This window comes from Ictalurus furcatus, chromosome 21 (assembly GCF_023375685.1).
Source record: "Ictalurus furcatus strain D&B chromosome 21, Billie_1.0, whole genome shotgun sequence".
NCBI lineage: Eukaryota > Metazoa > Chordata > Actinopteri > Siluriformes > Ictaluridae > Ictalurus > Ictalurus furcatus.
Genome location: NC_071275.1, coordinates 924,099 through 945,600, shown reverse-complemented (window position 1 = coordinate 945,600; position 21,502 = coordinate 924,099).

Sequence of the window (21,502 nt, the reverse complement as noted above, 5' to 3'; positions counted from 1 at the left end):
TTAATGTGAAATGCTTTGGGATTCATTTATTCCCTCTGCTACGATCTCCTTATTCTTTTTGTGTTTCCATTGTGGGGCATTACGAGCCACACACAGGGAACATCCCACCCAGGCAAGACCGTCACACATGCTTATGTGAATGTTTTAATATAAGATAACATTTAGGGTGTGAGTAATTATAAAACCATCAAACACATATGTCAAAGTATCTGACAGGTCAAACTACAAAATAACCTATATGCTTGGCTGTTTGAAGCACTCTTTCTGTTCCCGTCAATTTTGTGGTCTGTGCCCTCTCTACTCAAGTTATAAAAGCTGCTGTTGGTTCAAGATTTGACAGATGAAGTCGTGTCAATTGTGATGAGACTTTTTTAGTTTTATGGACTTCGCCATCTTTGATATTACATCACTGTTGCTATGGTTACAGGTAATAGTCACGAATAGAATACAGGCTTGACTTTGGTTACTTGTTCATACAGGTAGCATTCAAAAAGCTATTGTAAGCTGTTGTGTGAACAGGACATTTCGAGACTTCACACCTGTAAGTAAATGTGGTTGTTAATCCCAAACACTGACAGTGTGAACATAGCCTGCCTATGAGTCAAACACAGTTTGTGTTTTTGTTTTACTTTCATAATTAATTGGGTTAAACTGGCTTCTGCTTTACAACTCTGGACAAACAGTTGTTTAATATTTTATAATTTAGAATTTATTTAAAACCTCTTTTTTCATGGTGTAATGCACATTCTACATTTCAAACAATCTGATCTCAAAGCCTTCAATTTGAACACTGGGAATGATGTGGAATAATTTGCTTTTCCAATATATACAGAAAATGAAATGTGGCTGTTCATCCAATTAGTCTGAGAAATAATTTGTTTAATTAAATAATCCCTGGTTGCAGCCCTAATAAAATAAACCATTCATATATAACAGTCTGCTAAACAATTCATTACCTACAATTCACTACATGTGGGGTTTGGTGGTGGAAGGAGGAGGAGAGGTCCTCACCCCCAGATTTGGCCTGCACTTTCCACAGCTGGTGCACGCAGGGATTGTGGTGAGCTTGCAGAAGAATGAAGATCAGCTCAAAATCTGCTTTACAACATTAAAGCTTGGTCATATTTGAGTTAATCCATCTCAAGCGGTCCAATGGCCCCTATTTGAAGTTTGCAGAGACCCCCTAGTGGTCACCGGCCCCTGATTGAGATTGACACACATAAGCAATTTTAGGGTTGGGCAGTATGACAATATATGCCGTGGTGACAATATAAAGTCTCCACCAATGAAGATTTTGCTATATCGTTTATAGTGGTATATAAATATATCCAGGCCACGCAGGACTGCTTAAAGTTATTGACATGTCGGAGCGATAAAAACATGCATGAATGAGAAAGTGCAGGACATGCCTGATGTTAGAAAATTCAAATAAAAAATTACATAAAAAAATATTGAGTAGAATGTAATAAGCGTAACAGTACTTTTACTGTCTTACACACTTGAAGTGCTGTTTGTGTGCAGTAGACATGGTTTAAGGAAAAAGAATATGCAAAATATTTATATATTTGTATATGCACAAGGGGTGTAATGTGTATAACCACAATTTGTTGTGAGCCATGGGACAAGGATGGCCACCGTGGTTTAACCAAATAAAATAACCAAAAAAAAAACCTAGAAAATAAAAAAAATGTAAAAACAGCCAAGCAACCAACTTTACAATTTTTGGACCACTTGAGGTGGACCGACCCATTTACTCTTGTATGGTGAAAATCTGTGGATAAAATACAGTCACTATTGTTGCAGCTAAAAACAAAAACAAAAAACAAACAAACAATAAAAATGTACCTGAAAATAGAGTTTGTGGGAGAAGAGACAACTGGACCTGTAGCAAAATGATGGTATTCAAATGGCCAGTCATGGTGCCCTCCACACAAAGACCGGTTGATGAAGAGTGTTAGGATGATGGCGGCACCACAGCCAAACTTCAGGCCAAAATTCTGCATGAGTCAGATAAGCAGAATAAATTACTCTGTAAATAAACATTATTAAAACAGATGGTAAAGTCACTAGTACATTTATTATTATTATTATTATTTTTAATCATGATAGATTTATGACAAACTTACAATCAGAAATGCCTGGAGGACAAATAATAATAATAATAATAATAATAAGAAGAAGAAGAAGAAGATAATATTCTGCCTGATGTCAGAAATAAAAATAATCTTTAATCAAAGAATCTACTTTAAGCCAGTCATTAAATATGAAAATCTCATGAAAAATTACTAAATTACAGATAAATACAAAAAGCATATAAGTATCGTTTTCCAGTGGATATGTGGAGAAGAAGCATCCATTTAACATTATAAATATAGTAATGTTAATAAACGCTCATTATGTGCAATTGGGGTGATTGCATCCAGCTCAGAGTCAGTAAGTCGGAGTGACACGTAGCGAGGCCATTCTTAAGTCACATGACCAACGGCTATTCAGATCAGATGATTGTTGTGATTTACTAGAGTAGACTCGACCTAGTATCCCCTCAACATTTCTTTTGCAATTACCTCAGTAATCTGTAAATACTAACATTTGTACATGCATACACACACACACACACACACACACATATATATATATATATATATATATACATACATATATATATATATATACATATATATATATATATATATACACATATATATATATATATATATATATATATATATATATATATATATATATATATATATATATATATATATATATATCTCCATCCATCCATCTTCTACCGCTTACTCCTTCTTCAGGGTCGCGGGGGAACCTGGAGCCTATCCCAGGGAGCATGGGGCACAAGGCGGGGTACACCCTGGACAGGGTGCCAGTCCATTGCAGGGCACAATCACATACACACTCACACACCCATTCATACACTACGGACGCTTTAGACACGCCAATCAGCCTACCATGCATGTCTTTGGACTGGGGGAGGAAACCCCTGCAGCACGGGGAGAACATGCAAACTCCGCGCACACATGGCCCCGGCGGGAATCGAACCCCGGTGGTGTGAGGCGAACGTGCTAACCACTAAGCCACCGTGCGCCATATATATATATATATGCCGTTTGACATAACATTTTATGTTGAAAATAAGAATCATAATAGATACAACTAAATACTATAATTACAACTACAATAATCTAACCACCTCACTGAATAATGGTTCTGAATCTCTCTGAGAAAACAGCTGTGACTGACAGCATCCTATTTACATAAGCGCCATTTAGCCGACATGGTCCAACCACAGGTCAGGGTGGGAACATTTGAAGCGTTGCTCTACTTGGAGAACTGTGATTTGTTTAGCCCACCAGAGCTGAGAAAAGGAGCATCTTACCTTCGGTCCGGTGCCTGTGGCAGCAGCCTGGAAGACATAGGCGTGCACTGATTAAGTTTAATAAGCACTAAACTAATGAATCAAGCAATAGTAACATGCAATAATCATTATGTAGAGCCACTAGTTCAGGGGTGTCCAAACTCAGTCCTGGAGGGCCACTGTCCTACAGAATTTAGTTTCAACTTGTCTCCACACCTGCTTGGAAGTTTCTTTTTTAGCCGTTTCAGATTTAGGAGCTAAACTGTACAGGACAATGGCCCTCCAGAAGCAGGATTGGACACCCCTTCACTAGTTCTTGCCATGCATAGTTAAACAGGTCATGTTAAAATGCTTACCTTCGTGCTGATGAAACTCCGGCATCAGCGGAAGTGTTGGCCCCGTTTCCGCCTGGTATTAAGATGAGTTGGTGAATCACATGTGATCGGTGAAAATACACGTGAAAACGGGGTACAATCCGTGATCGGACAACAGAAACCATGCATTCTTTAGTATTGTCTTAAGAGTTCCATTTTCGATATTCAACAAACTTAATTTTTCTGTTAGTCGAACTCGTTCTCTTTCATATGCTACACAATTTAATAGTATATGTTCCACAGTCCACATTTATTGCAATTACCTGACTTATGTTCGCCAATAATAAATAGTGACTGATTAAGAGCTGTGGGACCAATACTGAATAATACTGTGTCCTTCCTACTTCCAAAGTTTTTCCTTCCATTTCCAACTTGTTTTTGAATGTTGTATAGATGACGAACTTTTACCTCCTCATCCCACATCTCTTGCCATTTCTTAATCATAGCCCTTCTAATTATTACTTTAATTTCTGCTTTACTTACTGATATGTTTATATTGGTGTTGGTGTATTTTAGTGCCTTCTTAGCCATTTGATCAGCTTCCTTATTTCCTTCTATCCCAGCATGTACCCATAGGAATGATATACTTAATCTATAAGTACAAGTAATCTATTTGTACAGTCTCATTCTTAGGAACATATCCCTTGTTATTAATTTGTTCCAAAATTTGAAGGTCTACTATAGGCACTGGAAATAACCATGGCGGTATCACCTCGTTTCTAATCAAGAAGTGAAGGGGAAGCTTTGCAGAAATTAAACCACACCCCCACTCCATGACATATTTACAGCTATATTAGCTCCATGACTTTTAAAATAACATTTTTAGGCAACTCTGAGAAAAAAAAAATTATATATATATATATATATATATATATATATATATATATATATATATATATATATATATATATATATATAAAATGTTATTTTACTTTGTTTCATTTAATTTTAATTTAACATTCATGCAACACAAACACCTGCCATTTTTAATGGCACTCAATTCAAACTTATGTTTTTTACCCACTGGTCAATAAATGCCCCGTGGCCATGATTTACATGAGCCATTACTAGTAAATGAATAAAAGCAGACATTTAGGTTCAATACTTAATACATAAAATAACAAAACTGACAGTTAATGTTATATTTTTTCCCCAACTACAGAACGTTCTCTACAGTCAACCGCACTCACTCAACGACAGTAGCCACAGTTAACACTGTCAAAAACAAAGTATGTGCACTCACTGACTTTAATGCATTAAGCCAGTGGTTCTGAATTCCGATCTTGGGGACCTACAAAACTACACATTCTGGATGTCTCTCTCGTCTAACATGTGCTGTTCAGTTCAAGGAGCTTCTATTACATGAGGAGTTGAATCATATGTACTAACGGAGACATCCAAAATGTGCAATGCAAGGGTCTTCCAAGAGTGGAATTGAGAATCACTGCATTTGGCTTAGGCAGGTTAGTGCAATGCACTCTTTTGTGTTAATGTCTCAGCACCATGGCTTGCAAAAAACAATCGTACTGGACTTTGCAAAGAAAAGCCATAGCTAAGGTGGACAAACAACTACAGTCAATGCAAGCAGTATCATCACCATCATGCAGGGAGGAGTATGGTAGCATGCACAGTGACACAAGCAGCACTGTTGATGATGACCATGATGAATTTATGGGTTGTCTGTCCCATATTGATGAGCCTGAATGCGTCACTATGGCAAGTGCTTTATATAGCAGTGAATCAGACACAGACTCAGACACAGAGTCTGAACTGCATCCAAGTTCCCTGGATGATGACTTGGAAACCTGGGCAACAGAACATAAAATAACACATGTGGCACTAAATTCATTACTCAATATCCTTCTTGAGCATGATTTGAATCTGCCAAAAGATGCCAGGACACTATTAGGAACAGTACGTTCCAACAGAACTGAAAAACAGAACAAGGATTGTGGCCAGTACTATCATTTTGGCCTACTGCAATCCATTTCAGGGGTACTCTATAAGAACATGGACATTTTTAGGAACACAAGCAATTTGAGTTCCAGGTGAACATTGATGGTCTGTCCCTTTGCTGGTAATGCTGCTATGCTGGTAAACCTATCTCACTGGATGAGTATCTCAAATACTTCATCTGTGAAATAAAAGAATTAGGTAATGGTTTTGAATTTGAGGGAGTCAAGTTAACCCTACAGCTTACCTCAATGGTTTGTGAAGCACCTGCACGTGAACTTCTTAAAAAAAGGTGAAAGGACACACAGGCTACCATGGATGCGAAAAGTGCATTCAGGACAGCTTGTACCTGGAAAACAGAATGACCTTTCCTAGAAGACATGATTTTAGAAATATTGAGAGTTTCCTAAATAAAACTGATTCGGATCAACACCATGGCACCTCACCTCTGGAAGAAACCTCCCTGGAAATGGTCTCTGGATTCCCCCTTGATTACATGCACCTTGTGTACCTTGGCAGCATGAGGTGGCTTCTCCACTTGTGGCTTCGGCTGGGTCCTCTCACTTGCAGGCTGTCATGATTCCAAGTCACTGTGCTGACAGATAGGTTGGTTGGTGCCCAGAAAAATGTTCCCATGGAATTTGCATGCAAACCAAGGGCACTAAGGGAAATAGATAGATGGAAGGTGACCAAGTTTAGACAGTTTTTATTGTACACAGGCACTGTTATGCTAAAAGATCTATTCAGCACAGAGGTGTACAAAAACTTCCTGCTCTTTTTTTGTGGGAATTTTCATCTTGAGCAATAACAGCCTAATTGGAGATCACACTGACTATGCCAGTGATATTCTGCAACTTTTTGTCACACACTTTTGACAGCTATATGGCCCCAAATTCCTGTCCTACAGCATCCATTCTCTTGTACACCTTGCAGAAGATGCAAAACACCACGGCATCCTCAACAACTTCAGTGCTTTCAAGTACAAGGATTACCTGAAGAAGCTGAAGAGACTCCTGTGGAAACCTACATGTCCGCCAAGTCAAATTGTAAGAAGGTTCTCCAAAATGCAAAGCTGCAGCAGAGAAAAAGAACCCATAATTGCTCAGAAAACTACATACAGCTGGCCCTCTATCTGAATCTTTTCATGGAGCTTCACAGTACAAAGAAATAAAAACATGCTCTTACACTCTAAAACCGGACCAAGCTAACAGTTTTGTTTACATTGGTGTTAAAGTTGCAAAGCTGCAAAATATATTTTCAATGAAGGATGAAATTTATGTAGCCTACAGTACCTTCAACAATCATGAACTTTTTTTTGACTATCCCCTTCTGTCCTCAGCACTTGGTATTCATCTAGTTGATGACCGCTTAAGAACAACCAATTTGTGCAAATCTGAGAACACTGAGGGGAAAGCTTTCTTAGTTCCTTATGACCGTTATTTTGTTTCAGTTCAGCTTTAACACACAAAATAATTATTCTTTTTCCTTTTTTTTTTTTTTTTAACAAATGAATGTGCTTTTTGTTTTGTTACATATATTCTGTGTATTTAAATCATGCATATGAACAACTGAAATTTAATAGTGCCTTTAAACATTATGGGGCTCTAGGTTGTTGCAGCTAAAAAACAAAACAAATTAGAGCTGCAAACAGCGATTAACGGGCCCTCGCACCCGGATACACATTGGGGCTACTCTGCCAGGGGAATGCCATTAAATGTTTTTTAGCACTGTATATTGTCAGGAGTGTATCAAGATATAAAATGTGCCATTTACTGTTGACAGCAGTTGGCGCTATGAGTATAACTGCATATTGGCATGTAGATGTCATCAGGCCAGGATTTATGTCTAATATGTGAAGTTTGGTACAGATTGAACATTGAATGTGAGAGTTAGAACACCTTCCTGTTTTGTGGAACTAATAGCATGCTTTAGCACTTAGCTAAGTGTTGCTAGCATGTTTTAAGATGTCTAGGATGCTGCTAGCATGTTTAGAATTTGCTGGCATATTTTTATATGTTGGTTGGCATACATCAGTGTAAAACATGTCGCTTCCTGTTGGAAGCAGGTGGTGCTCTGACTACAATATTGGCATGTAGATGTCTTCAAGGCAGGATTCATATGAAACGTCAAGCTTGGTGCCGATTGAACGTTGTATGTCTGAGTTAGTGTAAAACATGTCAGTTCATGCTGCCAGCAGGTGGCAGTATGACTATAACTGAACACTGGCATGTAGATAGGCTCAGGCCCATATTCGTATCAAATTTGTGAAATTTTGTACAGATTGAACATGTATGTTTGCATTATAACAACTAACAATGCCTGTATCGAGGCATTAATTGCGTGCTTTAGCACTTAGCTAAGTGTTGCTACCATGTTGTAACATGTTTCTAGTATGTTAATAGCATATTTACCACTTGCTGGCATATTTCAATATGTTGGAGGGAGGGCATCACAGTGTAAAAATGTCACTTCCTGTCTTCAGGTCAGGATTCGATCAAATATTTGATGTTTGGAGCAGATATGACATTGTCATGTTTGACTCATAACAACTTCCTGTTTCATGGCGAAACATAGAAATTTGTGAGATTGCCACTCCCATGCTGTGCAACAAAAACTCAAAAGCTGTGCAACTTATCATCGGCAAGGACTTTAGATGAGATTGACCTAATAGGATGTCGATCCAATTAAATTTCTAGAAGGAGTTTGTTAAAGTACGAGGCATGGAAATGGCAAAATTTGAGCAAAAATTAAAGAGATAAATTAAAATGGCTGTCTTCCTGTTGAGTTTAGGGCATGGTTTCAAGAGACTTTTCTGTACGTATTGGCAAATTACATGTGTACCGAATTTCGTACATGTAGGTGAAACGTAGTGCGAGGCACACATCATGGAAATTTTGTAGGTGGCGCTATCGAGTCAATTTGCCACAGTCAATTCTAAACTCTGTATCAGATGGAAATGTTTGGCACATTTGAGGTGTGTCCAAAGTTGCATGAGTTTTTGAGCATGTTTAGACCTCAAAAACGTGATTCGTTTCACATAGAAATTTGTCAGGCTGCCACGGACACGCCCTTCAACAAAAACTCAAAAACTCTGCAATTTAGCATCAGCAACGCGTTTAGATTACACTGACCGAATATGATACTGATTGCATGAAATCTCTAGGAGGAGTTTGTTAAAATACGTGGCCTGGGAATGGTTGTTGCCAGTAGGTGGCGCTATGACTATAACTGAACATTGGCATGTAGCTGTCTGCAGGCCAGGACTTTTATCAAACTTGTGAAGTTTGGAGCAGAATGGACATTGTATGTTTGAGTTATAACAACTTCCTGTTTCATGGCGAAACATCAAAATTTGTGAGACCGCTTCACCCACGCTGTGCAGCGAAAACTCAAAAGCTTCACACTTTAGCATCATCAAGGCCTTTAAATGAGACTGACCAAATATGATGTTGATCCAATTAAATCAGGAGGGGTTCGTTAAAGTATGAGGCCTGGAAATGGCAAAAAAAAAAAAAAAAAAAAACGGAGCAAAAATTTAAGAGAAACATCAAAAAGCCTGACTTCCTCTTGAGTTTAGAGCATGGGTTCAAGAGACTTTTCTGTATGTATTGGCATGTTACACATGTTTACAGAATTTCGTACATGTACGTGAAACGTAGCGCTTGACTGCCACGGTTGCAAAACATAATGGTTTGGAGCAACGTTAGGGGGAGGAAATTCCATTGTAATTATTTTTTGTCGGGTAAATTTTTTCTTTCAGTTGACAAACAGGGCAGTGTTATTACTTATCTAATCCTGCTTTGTAAAATAATCCAATACCCTGATTTTGCTCTTAGAAAGAAAATAATCCAATACCCTGATTTTGCTCTTAGAAAGAAAATATACTCCAATATATATAATCCATCAGCCTCATGATATCTCCCACAAAAAGAAGAAAATTATTAATAGTTATTAATTATTAACAATAATTATTCCACCTGCACCAAAAGCCCCACCTGCACACATCAAGACAAAAGGTAAAAATACAATGAAACCAGTTATATGATTGCTAGATGTAAGTGTGTGTAATTGCCGAGTGCTTTTTTTCTTCAGGTCTTGTTGAAAGACCCCTGTTTACACCAAGCAGAGCAGGGAAATTGTTCAGCAATTGTGAGTTTAAATTTATAAAACTAATAATGTTTTAAGAACCTTGTGCCATGCCCAAGAATGCTCCTTACCCATTGCAAAATAAATGTAATGCACAAGCTCTTGTGACTTCTTGCTTTACTAACATTTGTTCCTTTTTCAACTTCAGCCAATTCTATTGTTATTTTAACAGAACTTATCATTACATTTCTAACTCAAGGTTTTTACATACTAAATATGAAGCATATCAAACATTTGAGTGCTAATTAGAGGCAACAGCACTCTCAAGCTTTAGTAAGGCTTTATGTAGTACAAAGAAATCGACAAAGAATGCGACCTTTTAGCTGTACTTCTGTTTGATGCACATGAATTGAAGAGGGCTGAATGCGCATTGTGATGACATCACATTACGCATCTTGGCACAAATCTGCAGAAAATCCACGGACATACTGAAAAATTGCAAGCTCCTCAGAATACGGAAAAGTTTGCTTGATTTTGCGTTGACTTCTGCAATTGCAACATCGCGAAATCCTGGAGGGACTGACTCTTTACAACCACAGTGAGCAGAAATGCATCTTAGCATGCACAAAACATCAAACCTTGAGATGGATGGGCTACAATAGCAGAAGACCTTGCTGGGTTCCAGGAAGACCCCCTCTCTACACGGCAAAGGGCCCTTGCTCGTTTGTGAGTAATTTATGGCTCAATGTGGATAATAATACCAGCACTTTATCTCCCCGTGAAAACGGGGCAGGCAGGCAGACAGGCAGACAGAGAGCTCAATACATAGATCGATAGTATCTATTTATTCCAGAGGGAAATTCACCTATTACAAAAGCACAGAGAGTTACAAGTACACTAAAAGTAATTTACCATTAGAAATGGAACAAAATAAGAATAAAGATATAAAAATTAACAGTGTAAGAAAGCGGATATTGTGGGGTGTAAACATTGTAGATATAAGCAGCAGTCTTGAGTAGAACTAAAGTGGCAGTGTAGTACTAACACTGTCAGTGTCAACATTGTAAACAGTGATAAAATGAATAGGGATGTATAGAGTGAATATGAGAAAAGAAAAGAAAGAGGAAAATGAAAAGAAGTAAAGTGGCAGTGCTTATGGATATAAATAGAGGTAAAATTCCTTAATCTTAAGACTGGCGTAGTGCAACATTGGGTCTCAGCACATTGATACCTACAGCTCAGTACAGTGTGATTGCTGTTGGTAAAAATGACCGCCTTTTTTATGGCGGAGATGAATTAGTCTTCTACTGAAGGAGCTCTGATGTTTAACCAGTAGATCATGAAGGGGATGCTGTTAATTGTCCAGAATGGGATCCCAAGATGGCACCGCAATAGCACGCAGTGGCCACTTCGGGTCCACTAATATGGTGCATGTTACATGTAGCCTGCACCAATTTGAAAAGGCTTTAAAAAGATGTACATCGGAAGCACTGGTGTACATGTCTACCATCGTCAAAATCTGCTGAACATTAGAGAACAAAGCTCAGAAGCAAATGACAGATTATGAGATGGGCTACACAACCTCGGGCTACTACGTGAACCAGGCCCCGGGGACTGCGGTATTGCCTGATGATGCTGGCTGGAAGAGAGGGTGCAGGAAATGATGTGCGAGGCAGTGGAAGTGTGGAAAGTGAGCCGGCATCTATGCTAGGCTAAATGCTAGCCCAAGCCGTCCAGCTCTACCATCCATTCTCCTATCCAATATTCACTCTCTTGACAGTAAACTGGACCTACTCAAACTACAGGTATGAAATCAGGGACTGCTGTGTTTTCATTTTTACGGAAACATGGCTCAATGACAGCATTCTGGAAGCAGCCAGTCAGCTAGCTGGGCTAACCGCACATCACGCTGTTAGCAGCACTGTCCAGTGGTCTGTGTGTTTACATAAACAATGAATGGTGCAGGAATGCCATTGTGGTTTCAAGCTAATGTTCCTTGCTGGTGGAGTTTATTATTGCTGCGGTGCACATGCCACCTGGTGCTAACCCTAAGGAAGCACTAAGTGAACCCTACGGGACTATCAGTAACTTACAGACAGTGCACCCTGACGGATTTATCATTGTCGTCTGAGATTTTAACCACACAAATCTGAAATCACTGCTGCCAAAATTCCACCAGCACATTGGAATTTCAAGTGCATGTCAAGTGCCATCTCAGCACTTCAGGACTGTTTTGAGCACATAGACTGAAATATGTTCAGAGAGGCTGCTACATACCACAACAACACAGACTTGGAGGAATACACAGCATCAGTAATTGGCTACATCAGGAAGTGCATAGATGATGTAACATCCTTCAAGACCATCACCACACGTGCAAACCAGAAACCATGGATGACTGCTGAAATGTGCTCACTGTTGAAAACCTTCAGGTCTGTTAACAAGGCAGCCCTCCACACTGCACACCACACTGCCAATCTGTCTCGGGCTATCAGTGAGGCAAAGAGCAACTACGCAGAAAGAATCCAGTCACTTCACAAACACCAAGGACACAAGGTCTATATAGCAAGGCATTCAGGCCACCCCGACTACAAAGCTACACCACCTGTCTGTGATGATGATGCCTTGCTCCCAGATGCTCTGAATGATTTCTATGCACGATTTGAAACAGAAAAACTTGCCAGCGAGGAAGACCACCCCAACTCCCACTGACCAAGTACTTCCTCTGTCTGCAGTAGATGTCAGGAAAACTCTGTCCCGAGTCAACCCATGAAAAGCTGCAGGTCCTGACAACATACCTGGCCAGGTGCTCAGGGAATGTGCTGATCAGCTTGCAGATGTCCTCACAGACATCTTCAACATTTCCCTGAGCCAAGCAGTTGTCCCTGTGTGCTTCAAGATGACCACCATCATCCCTGTGCCGAAGAAATCATCTGTGTATTGCTGAATGACTACTGGCCCGTTGCACTCACACCTATCATCATGAAGTGCTTTGAGCGGCTAGTCATGAAACACAAAGAGCAGTCTTCCCTACCACACTGGACCCATTTCAGTATGCATACCATCCCAACCGCTCAACAGAGGACACCACACCTGCTACCATCCATCTGTCTCTGACCCATCTAGATAAAAAGGACAATTAGGTAAGGATGCTGTTCATAGACTTCAGCATTCAATACAATCATCCCACAACAACTGACAACAAAGCTGAGCCTGCTGGGTTTAAACACCTCCCTCTGCAACTGGATCCTGGACTTTCTGACCAGGAGACCCCAGTCAATCAGGATTGGAAACTCCACCTCCAGCACCACCACACTGAAAACCGGGACCCCCCAGGGCTGTGTGCTCAGTCCACTGCTGTTTAGCCTTCTGATTCATGACTGTGCTGCTAAGTTCAGTTCTAATCACATCATCAAGTTTGCTGATGACATTACAGTTGTGGGCCTCATCAGTAACAATGATGAGTCAGCATACAGGGAGGAGGTGAACCAGCTCACAGAATTGTGTGGAGACAACAATCCCTCTCTTAATTTCGATAAGACTGAAGAGATGATTGTCAACTTCTGAAGAACCCAAGTGGCCCACTCACCACTGCACATCAATGGAACAACTGTGGAGAGAGTCAAAAGCTCCACGTTTCTTGGTGTGAACATGACTGAGGACCTCTCCTGGACTCACACTACCACCTGCCTAGTCAAGAAGGTCCAGCAGCACATAAACTTCCTGTGGAGGCTGAAGAGAGCCAAACTTCCCCCTCCAATTCTCACCTCCTTCTACAGAGGTACAATAGAGAGCATCCTGATCAGCTGTCTCACTGTGTGGTATGGGAACTGCACAACTGTGAGGACAGCTGAAATCGGGGTCTCCCTACCCACCATTGACACCTCCTTCAACAACCGCTGCATACATAAAGCCATCAGTATTACGGATGACCCTCTCACCCTTTTCATGAACTATTCACCCTCCTGCCATCTGGCAGAAGGTACAGGAGCATCCGTGCCACCACCAGCAGACTCTGCAACAGTTTCTTCCCTGAGGCAATCAGATTAATGTTGAGCAACCCTGCTACCTCCCAATGCTCACCTGGGCTTGCCAAACACCTAACCCAGTAAGACTTGGTACTACTACATATGAACCAACCCAGTAAGACTTGGTACTACTACACATTGCACTTTACATAGTTGCATCAGTCACTTTATATTATGGAACTCCTTTTTTCTGCCAGCATTGATGCTATGCTTTTGCTGCTACATTACACAATAGCTTACAGTTACAGTCCATGTTCAGTGTATCTATTGTTTTGTGTATTTACTGTCCTGTGTATTTATTGTTTTGCACTTGTCTGGTGTATTTGCACTTTATGTAGTCTTGTATACTGTTCCATGTTGCACCATGGTCCTGAAGAAACATTTTCTTCCAATGTATACAAGCTATATAGAGGAATGACAATTAAAACCCACTTGACTTGACTGGTTGTGAATTTATTGCGCGTCCTCTTTTCCACCACCACCTCAAAACTGTCCAGAGATCAGCCCAAGACTGACCCAGCATTCTTGATCATTTTGAAGTTTTTTTTTTGCATGCATCTGATACCACCTCCTCAGCATACTGCTGCAAAGAAGACTGCACTGGTTACCACAGACTGGTAGAAGATATCTAACATCTCGCTGCAAACATTAAAGCACATGCACTTCCTCAGAAAGTAGAGTCTGATCATCCCTTTCCTGTACACATCCTTTCAGTTGATTTTCCAGTCCAGTTTGCTGCTGAAATAGATACTAAGGTATCTGAAGGAGTCAACCAGCTCAGCGTTCTGACCCATGATGGTTATGGGGCTGGTTATGGTCCTCTTCCTCCTGTAGACCACAACCTTCTCTTGATGGAGTAGATGGTTTTTCCCACCCCACTCCAAGAAGTTGTTGACCAGGTCCCTGTACTCCTCTTCTTGTCCATCCCTGAATCGGTGTAAATGACAGGATGGGAAAAAATGTTTAATCTAGGGGGGAGTTAGGGAAGAGTGATGGAATGGAGGAGGTGTGGGGGAGGGCATCCTGCTAAACCCATTGATGAACAAATTCAGCTTGTTAGCTTTTTCTAGACTGCCACCCCCACCCCCCAGGTGATCAGCTTCATGCAAACCCAAACCGCCTTTGCATTGTTCTGCTGAAGTTTGCCTTCCAGCTTCATTCTGTAGCTTCTTTGTTCTCCCTCAGTCTCATCTTCAACTACTTTTGCATGCTTCTCATCTGTTCAGTGTCCTTCTGCCTGAAAACCTTTTTTGTTCAGAGTTTCCTTCAGGTTCTTGATGATCCAGAGTATGTGATTAGGAAAACATTGCACCCTCCTGACTGGAAGACTATAGTGTCCATGCAGACATTGATGTAGTCTGTTATGTTGTTAATGTCTTCCCCAGCTGGTTCACATAACACTTCCCAGTCTGTGGTCTCAAAGCAGATCTGCAGAGCCTCTTCTGCCTCTTGTGACCATCTCCTTATAGTCTTCTTTGTCACAGACTGCTTTAGGACAACAAGCCGGTATGTGGGTGTCAGTAAAATCAGATAATTTGGACATAAACCAATAGCCAACAGATCAACATTTGGGCAACAGTGACACTCCTTTAAAGTAATGTGTCCCAGATTGCACCATCTGTTGTTTACAGACAGTGTGACCCCTCCACCTTTCTTCTTACCATTCAGTCCAGCGTCTCTGTCGGGCCTCACTGTCTGAAAGCCGGAGATCGAAATGTTTGAGTCCGGAATATCCTTGTGCACCCATGTCTCAATGAAACAAAGCACACTGCACTCCAGATACTCCCTCTTAGCCCCTATCAGTTGCCAAGAGACCTAATGTTTCTCATGCTGATGGAGGAAATGAAGGGCTTTTGGCATCTCCTCTTTGCCTCCTTTTTGGACTCAGCTGTGCATCCTCTGTACAGTCTCAGCAGTTTTTCAGGAATATTGAAGTACATTCCAGAGAGCAGCACAGATCTTTGGAGTATCAGCAGCTGACTGCGTGTGTACATGAAGCACCCTGCTCTTTCTCCGTGGTTCTCCATTTGGAATGTAGAGAGCATAATAAATAAATAAATAAATAAATAAAAACTAAACAGATTGAAACTTACAAAGTAAGACAAAGAAGAGCTGAAGAAACAAAACATGACAGATATGCAAGTAGAAACACATAATAAAAGTAAAGTATAATGACTTGAGATGAGAGATGCTGTAATTGATCAGGACATTATTTTGAAGAGTACCTTGCAACATTGCGTACTGAGATGTTGAGAGGCATGGCTTCATATTGTGTAATCCACTAGAACTAACACAAAGTGATGTCTTTGTGCACTCCGTTCTAATTGCCTGACGAGATCCATACCAATTACTTCAAAGACCTCACTTAATGGAAGGGGGTGCAATGGCGCAATAAACGTCACCAAGCCACTATGCCAATCCACAGGGTTATGGAAAAGCATTTCCATGTGGCTCCTTGGGACCAGCAGTTGGGTTGTCTCTTCCTTTGTTTGAGCATCCTGCATCACTCGATATTACCCATCCTTAAAAACAAAAATACAGGTAGGACAGTGCAATGTTTGGTTCGACGGAATGACCATCAATTACCTTCAATTGGTCAAGGGCGTATCTCAGGGTGTCATCTTGTGACTGCAACAAGGGGAAAGCCCAGAGTGAAATTCCCACGATGGGTGGAAGGGCAGAGCCCTTCCCACCCTCCATGTCTACACTTATATCAGTGGACATGGCACAGCCTCCCCAGCCAGCATTGCACATAACCCCAAACATCTCATTTATGAACCCCCAAAAACCTGGCTAATTTTTTCCCAGAATCATTGGATGGGTGAGGCAAGGACTAACTGTTGCCTCCATGCTATGCTTTTGACCCTGGAAATAAATAGTGATGGTATCAGCAGATATGTATGAATGTGCCTGTGCACACACCTCACTTTCCCCCTTTGTGCTTTATCCAATGTCACACCTTCAATCAGGTCTTGGTGGATTGAGGTTTGATTACAGTCTGAATCTGTAGCAAGAAGACAAACAGAAAGAGGAGGGGGCTGCCTGTCCCTAGATATGCCATCAAATGGTCCTCAGAAAGTTGTACTGCCTTCTCCAGTAACACCAGCCAGTGGCACCAGACCCATTCTACTGTTCACGTCGGCAGTCTGCCAATGAGCTGCTCCAGTACCATGAGTTCCACCACCTCTTTGGCACCACACCATGCCCTCACCAACCACCTTCAACCGGTGTCCCAGAGCTGTTGGGCGAATACAAATGGCAGCTGAGCTCATGGAAGGTCAGTGAGTAGAAGCATTGACAGTGTTGTTCAGTTGACCCGTTGCAAGATTGCTCTCATCTGGGTCTGGGTACTTCAGAAGGTTTGCGACCAGAAGTTGTTGAGCAGCAAGCTGGGCTTCTCCTGACAGTAGGGGTAGCAGACAGACCACCCACTGGGCTTCTGGACAGCCCCATGCTGCCACAGCATGCTCAGATAGCTCAAGGATTTACATGACATCTGGGTTACATTTATAGTAACCAGTATTACCAGTTCTTAATGTGGGCTGAAATGTAATTGGTACCGTGAGTGATGCACACAACACCGGTGGCACCTATTGGCAAGCATCAGAAATGTCTTTTGGTCCTGCGTGTTAGTTAACACGTTAATATTAGTTAACATTAGTTGAAGATGGATATTTTGTTTCTATTTTATTCCTATTTGTAAAATAAACCATGAAACTGTACAAAAACTAAACTCCATGTTTTGTTAGATGTGTTTTGACTGCTTTTAACTGTAAATTGCATAATTATATCTTAGGAGCCTATGAAATATTTTGTTAAAATGTTTCTATTCGTATGAGCTGTTACAGGTAGGTGTTCAGCAATTGTAGTCATGGTAGCCAGTCCATGTACATTGCGTTCATTCATTTTTGGTGTCAACATTGAAAAACAAAATACAAATGACAATGCTTTCATTAATTCTTAGCTTTAATATTGAAAATTAAATTACTATTTAACTATGTTTAAAACCTATTTTTGCTCAGAAATGCAAAATATTTCAAATATGCCTCATTTATACTTTCTTGCTATCTTATTTCTGGAGTATTTTGTTTTGTGGCATGCTCGCATAACCTGAGTGTAATTTAACTAACTGAAAAACGTGCATAGTGGCTTCATCAGACATGCTGGCTTTGCTCCGAGAAGTTCATTACGTGCTTTTCAAAGGCAGCAAGAAGGTTACAGTAAGGGAGGATGAAGGAGCATGTCCACCGGGAAAATTAGCCATATTTTTCACAGCAATAGTTAGTTTTAGGTTCGACATTCGCTGGATATTCACTTTCCTCTGCCCTTATTCTATAGAGGTGACAGTCTTACACTGAGATCAATACCACCATTAGTTTTAATAATATTCAATTACTATCTATGGACATAAAATATTTACTTACAAATCCAATGTGCATTAGAGAGTGCAAGTTGCCTAAGGGACCATCTGGCAATTTCACCCACTGAGTTAAAAAACGTTGACAGGCCCGGTCCTGCCAGCTAATGAAGGTGGGCAGACTGAAGCTGCCTGAGTGTAGAACGCGCCATTGCTTTCAGCCAATAAAAACATTTTCTGCCGTTATTTTGTGACTGATTGGGGCAGTCTACAGTCCTTCCTCAAACTTCTCAATACACAGCATGCCTCAGAGTGCTTTTAACCAATACACAAATCGTAAAAAATTAAAAGATTAATGATGTCTTTGCCTAAGTTCTGATTGAGTGGGCATGACAGACTTTGGGTGGGCTCAGACCACACCTGCCTGTGCCTAGATCTGGCCATTGAACGTCGACATTGTCCACGCATTAACTAAAATGATGTAACAATTAACATACAGAAGTCATTTAAAAACACACAATTTACATTCTAAAGGCTGTAGCAGGCTCACAATGAGATGACTGACCTATTAAAATAATTGAGTACTGTATTGTATAAAATACAAAAAAAAGAGGAGGTATTGGGAAAATCTCACCTGTAGTACATCAGTTTGGCCACTAGGACCTTACTACAACTTTTGGAATGTGGAAAAAAAAAAACCCATTTAGGTGAATTATATCTCAAACATTTACGTGAAGTGAAAATCATTGTGAGCTTGCTACAGCCTTTGGAATGTAAAAATGTGTTTTTAAATGATTATGTTAAAACATGTAATTTTAATTAATACATGGACAAAATTGATATTTTAACTCCAGTGGGTGGAATTGCCAGACGGACCGTTAGGTAACTCGCGCTGATACCACGTCAGTACATGGACCGTAGCCCCTTTCTTTATTCATTTTTCTAAATTGTTATGATTGTTTTCAATAAAGAAATTAAATCTTCAAAACACACATCTGATTCTTCCATGGAAGTAAAGGGTCACAACAATATCTCTGGATAACATGACATAACATAAATCTGTCAGACGGGCCCCCACATAACCTAGGTTCACCTCTGCTCATCCTTACTACACTTGATCTTAGCCAAAAGACTGAGACGCGATCACTCTCCTGACTCCACCCTCCATCTATAAAGTGCAGCTCAACGACGCCACCACACTGTGAGATTGGACTGGTAACGCGATGGGTGTCAAACTGACATTTTGAGTCAGATATAAGACGTGGATTGACCTCAGTAAAGATCAACATTTTCATCAGACATGCAGAAAAGCTTCAAAATACAAAGCTAAAATGTGGAAACTTTTCATAATGATTTTATTTTGTAGACAGTTATTTCCAAACCATAGCTTTTCATATTGGTAACATACGATGAGTAAAGGCCTCATATTTTTGATTTAGTAATGGATAACGTGTGCATTTTTTCATATTTTCTTCAAACAGAGCATCCTCATGCCTAAATTTCAGCCACAGATGAAATAATAAACTGAATTAACTTATTTATTTTCTCTATAATAAGCACTGCATCCCTAGAGGGCAGATAAAGGCTGTTCTCAGACATGAGGTCTTCACATGCTGACTGTGTGATTGACCGTGTGTGCATGCACCAGTTATGAATAACAGCACAGCCCCATGTTAATTAAATATAAACTATAAAATTGCAAGCCATAAAAATCACACCAGACCCATTTATATTCTTTAAGTCAGCACTAAAATTTAAATCAAAAATAGTGGCAGAATTCACCGTAACAACCATACTAACACCAAAAGCATAACTGCATAAATCATTACCAAATTATGTATCCGGCTTAATATAAGCCAAACATCAGTGAAAATAGCACAGTTGTACTTACTTAATGTAACCATGGAAAATACACCTTACTGAAGTTAAGTAAATTAATGAACCACCAATTAAACTTAATGAACTAAATAAACGTAGCACTCAGTAGTTCTTGAATGTTTGGCTCTGCAGAGTTCAGTGCTTTGAATCGGTCAATCTAGTGAAACCCATTTAAAGGGACCACAGCCTCTAACACACAATTATCTTTGCTGAGAACAAACTTTTCAATACACTTCAATTTCTTGCTTTTTGTAATGTATGCACACACACACACAAGCACACATGTGCACAACCACAAACACAGGTTTACATTTTTTTGAGTATGTAGTTTTTGCTAGGTTTTTTTTTTTAATTTTGAAAATAACTTGTAATAATTATATAATTTTTTTTTAACCAAATTCACCTTCCTATATCAAATGGTTCAGGAGATATATGCATCTTTTAGTTATACCACCCTTTATGGGCCAAATGTTTATAAATTTTGAGGGGTGACCAGTGTCCTACTTACTATGTATTGTAAAGTTTGTAGAAATTGGACTTGGCATTTAGAAAATATAATTATTTTAGTACATACAGTGGCCTAAAATTTAATTCACCTGTACTGGCTAAATGTTTGGCCCATCATAATTGTTTCATCAGCAAATTCTTTACTTGCTAGATTTCATATTTTATGGTGATTAGATGAACTAGGTGTTTAATTCCATGCCACTTGGACATGATCATAATAAAATTCACCTGTTTCTGAATGGCCCCATTGGCTGTTAGAGAGAAATCTTACTATCAAAACAAGTCCAGGACAAAATTCTGGGAAAGTTTCAGTCAGGGTCATAAAATGTATCCCAAACTTAGAACATCCCATGCAGCATAAATCCTCTATTAAAAAATTTAAAGAATTTGGCACGGAAGAGGCCATCCACTAAATATCAGTTACTAGTTAAGGTGTCTGGTTATTTATCAGAAGAGCAACTAAGAGATCAATGGTAACTCTGAAGGAGCTGGAGAGATTCACATATGGAAGAATGCAGGATGGATGGAGCCAAATAAGATAAGATAATACTTTATTAATCCCCAGATGGAGAAATACAGGGCTATCCTAAAAAACCGGGGCAGAGGTTCACCTTCCAACAGAACAATTACCCGCCGCTTACTAGCAAAGCTACACATAAATGGTTTAAAAGCAAGAACCTGAATGTGTTAAAATGGCCCAAAGCCCAGATCTCAATATGACTGAGATTCTGTGGCAAGACTGGTCACAAACTTTCTCCATCCAATCTGACATAATGAGCATTTTATCCAAAAACAATGGAGAAAAATATTATGATTCAGATGTGAGAAGCTGATGCAACATTTCCAGGAAGACCTGCAGCTGTAATTGCAGCCAAAGGTGGTTCTATCAAGGAGGGTTGCCTATGCAACCAGCTGCTTGTTTAATTTACCTGTGTGTCACAATTAA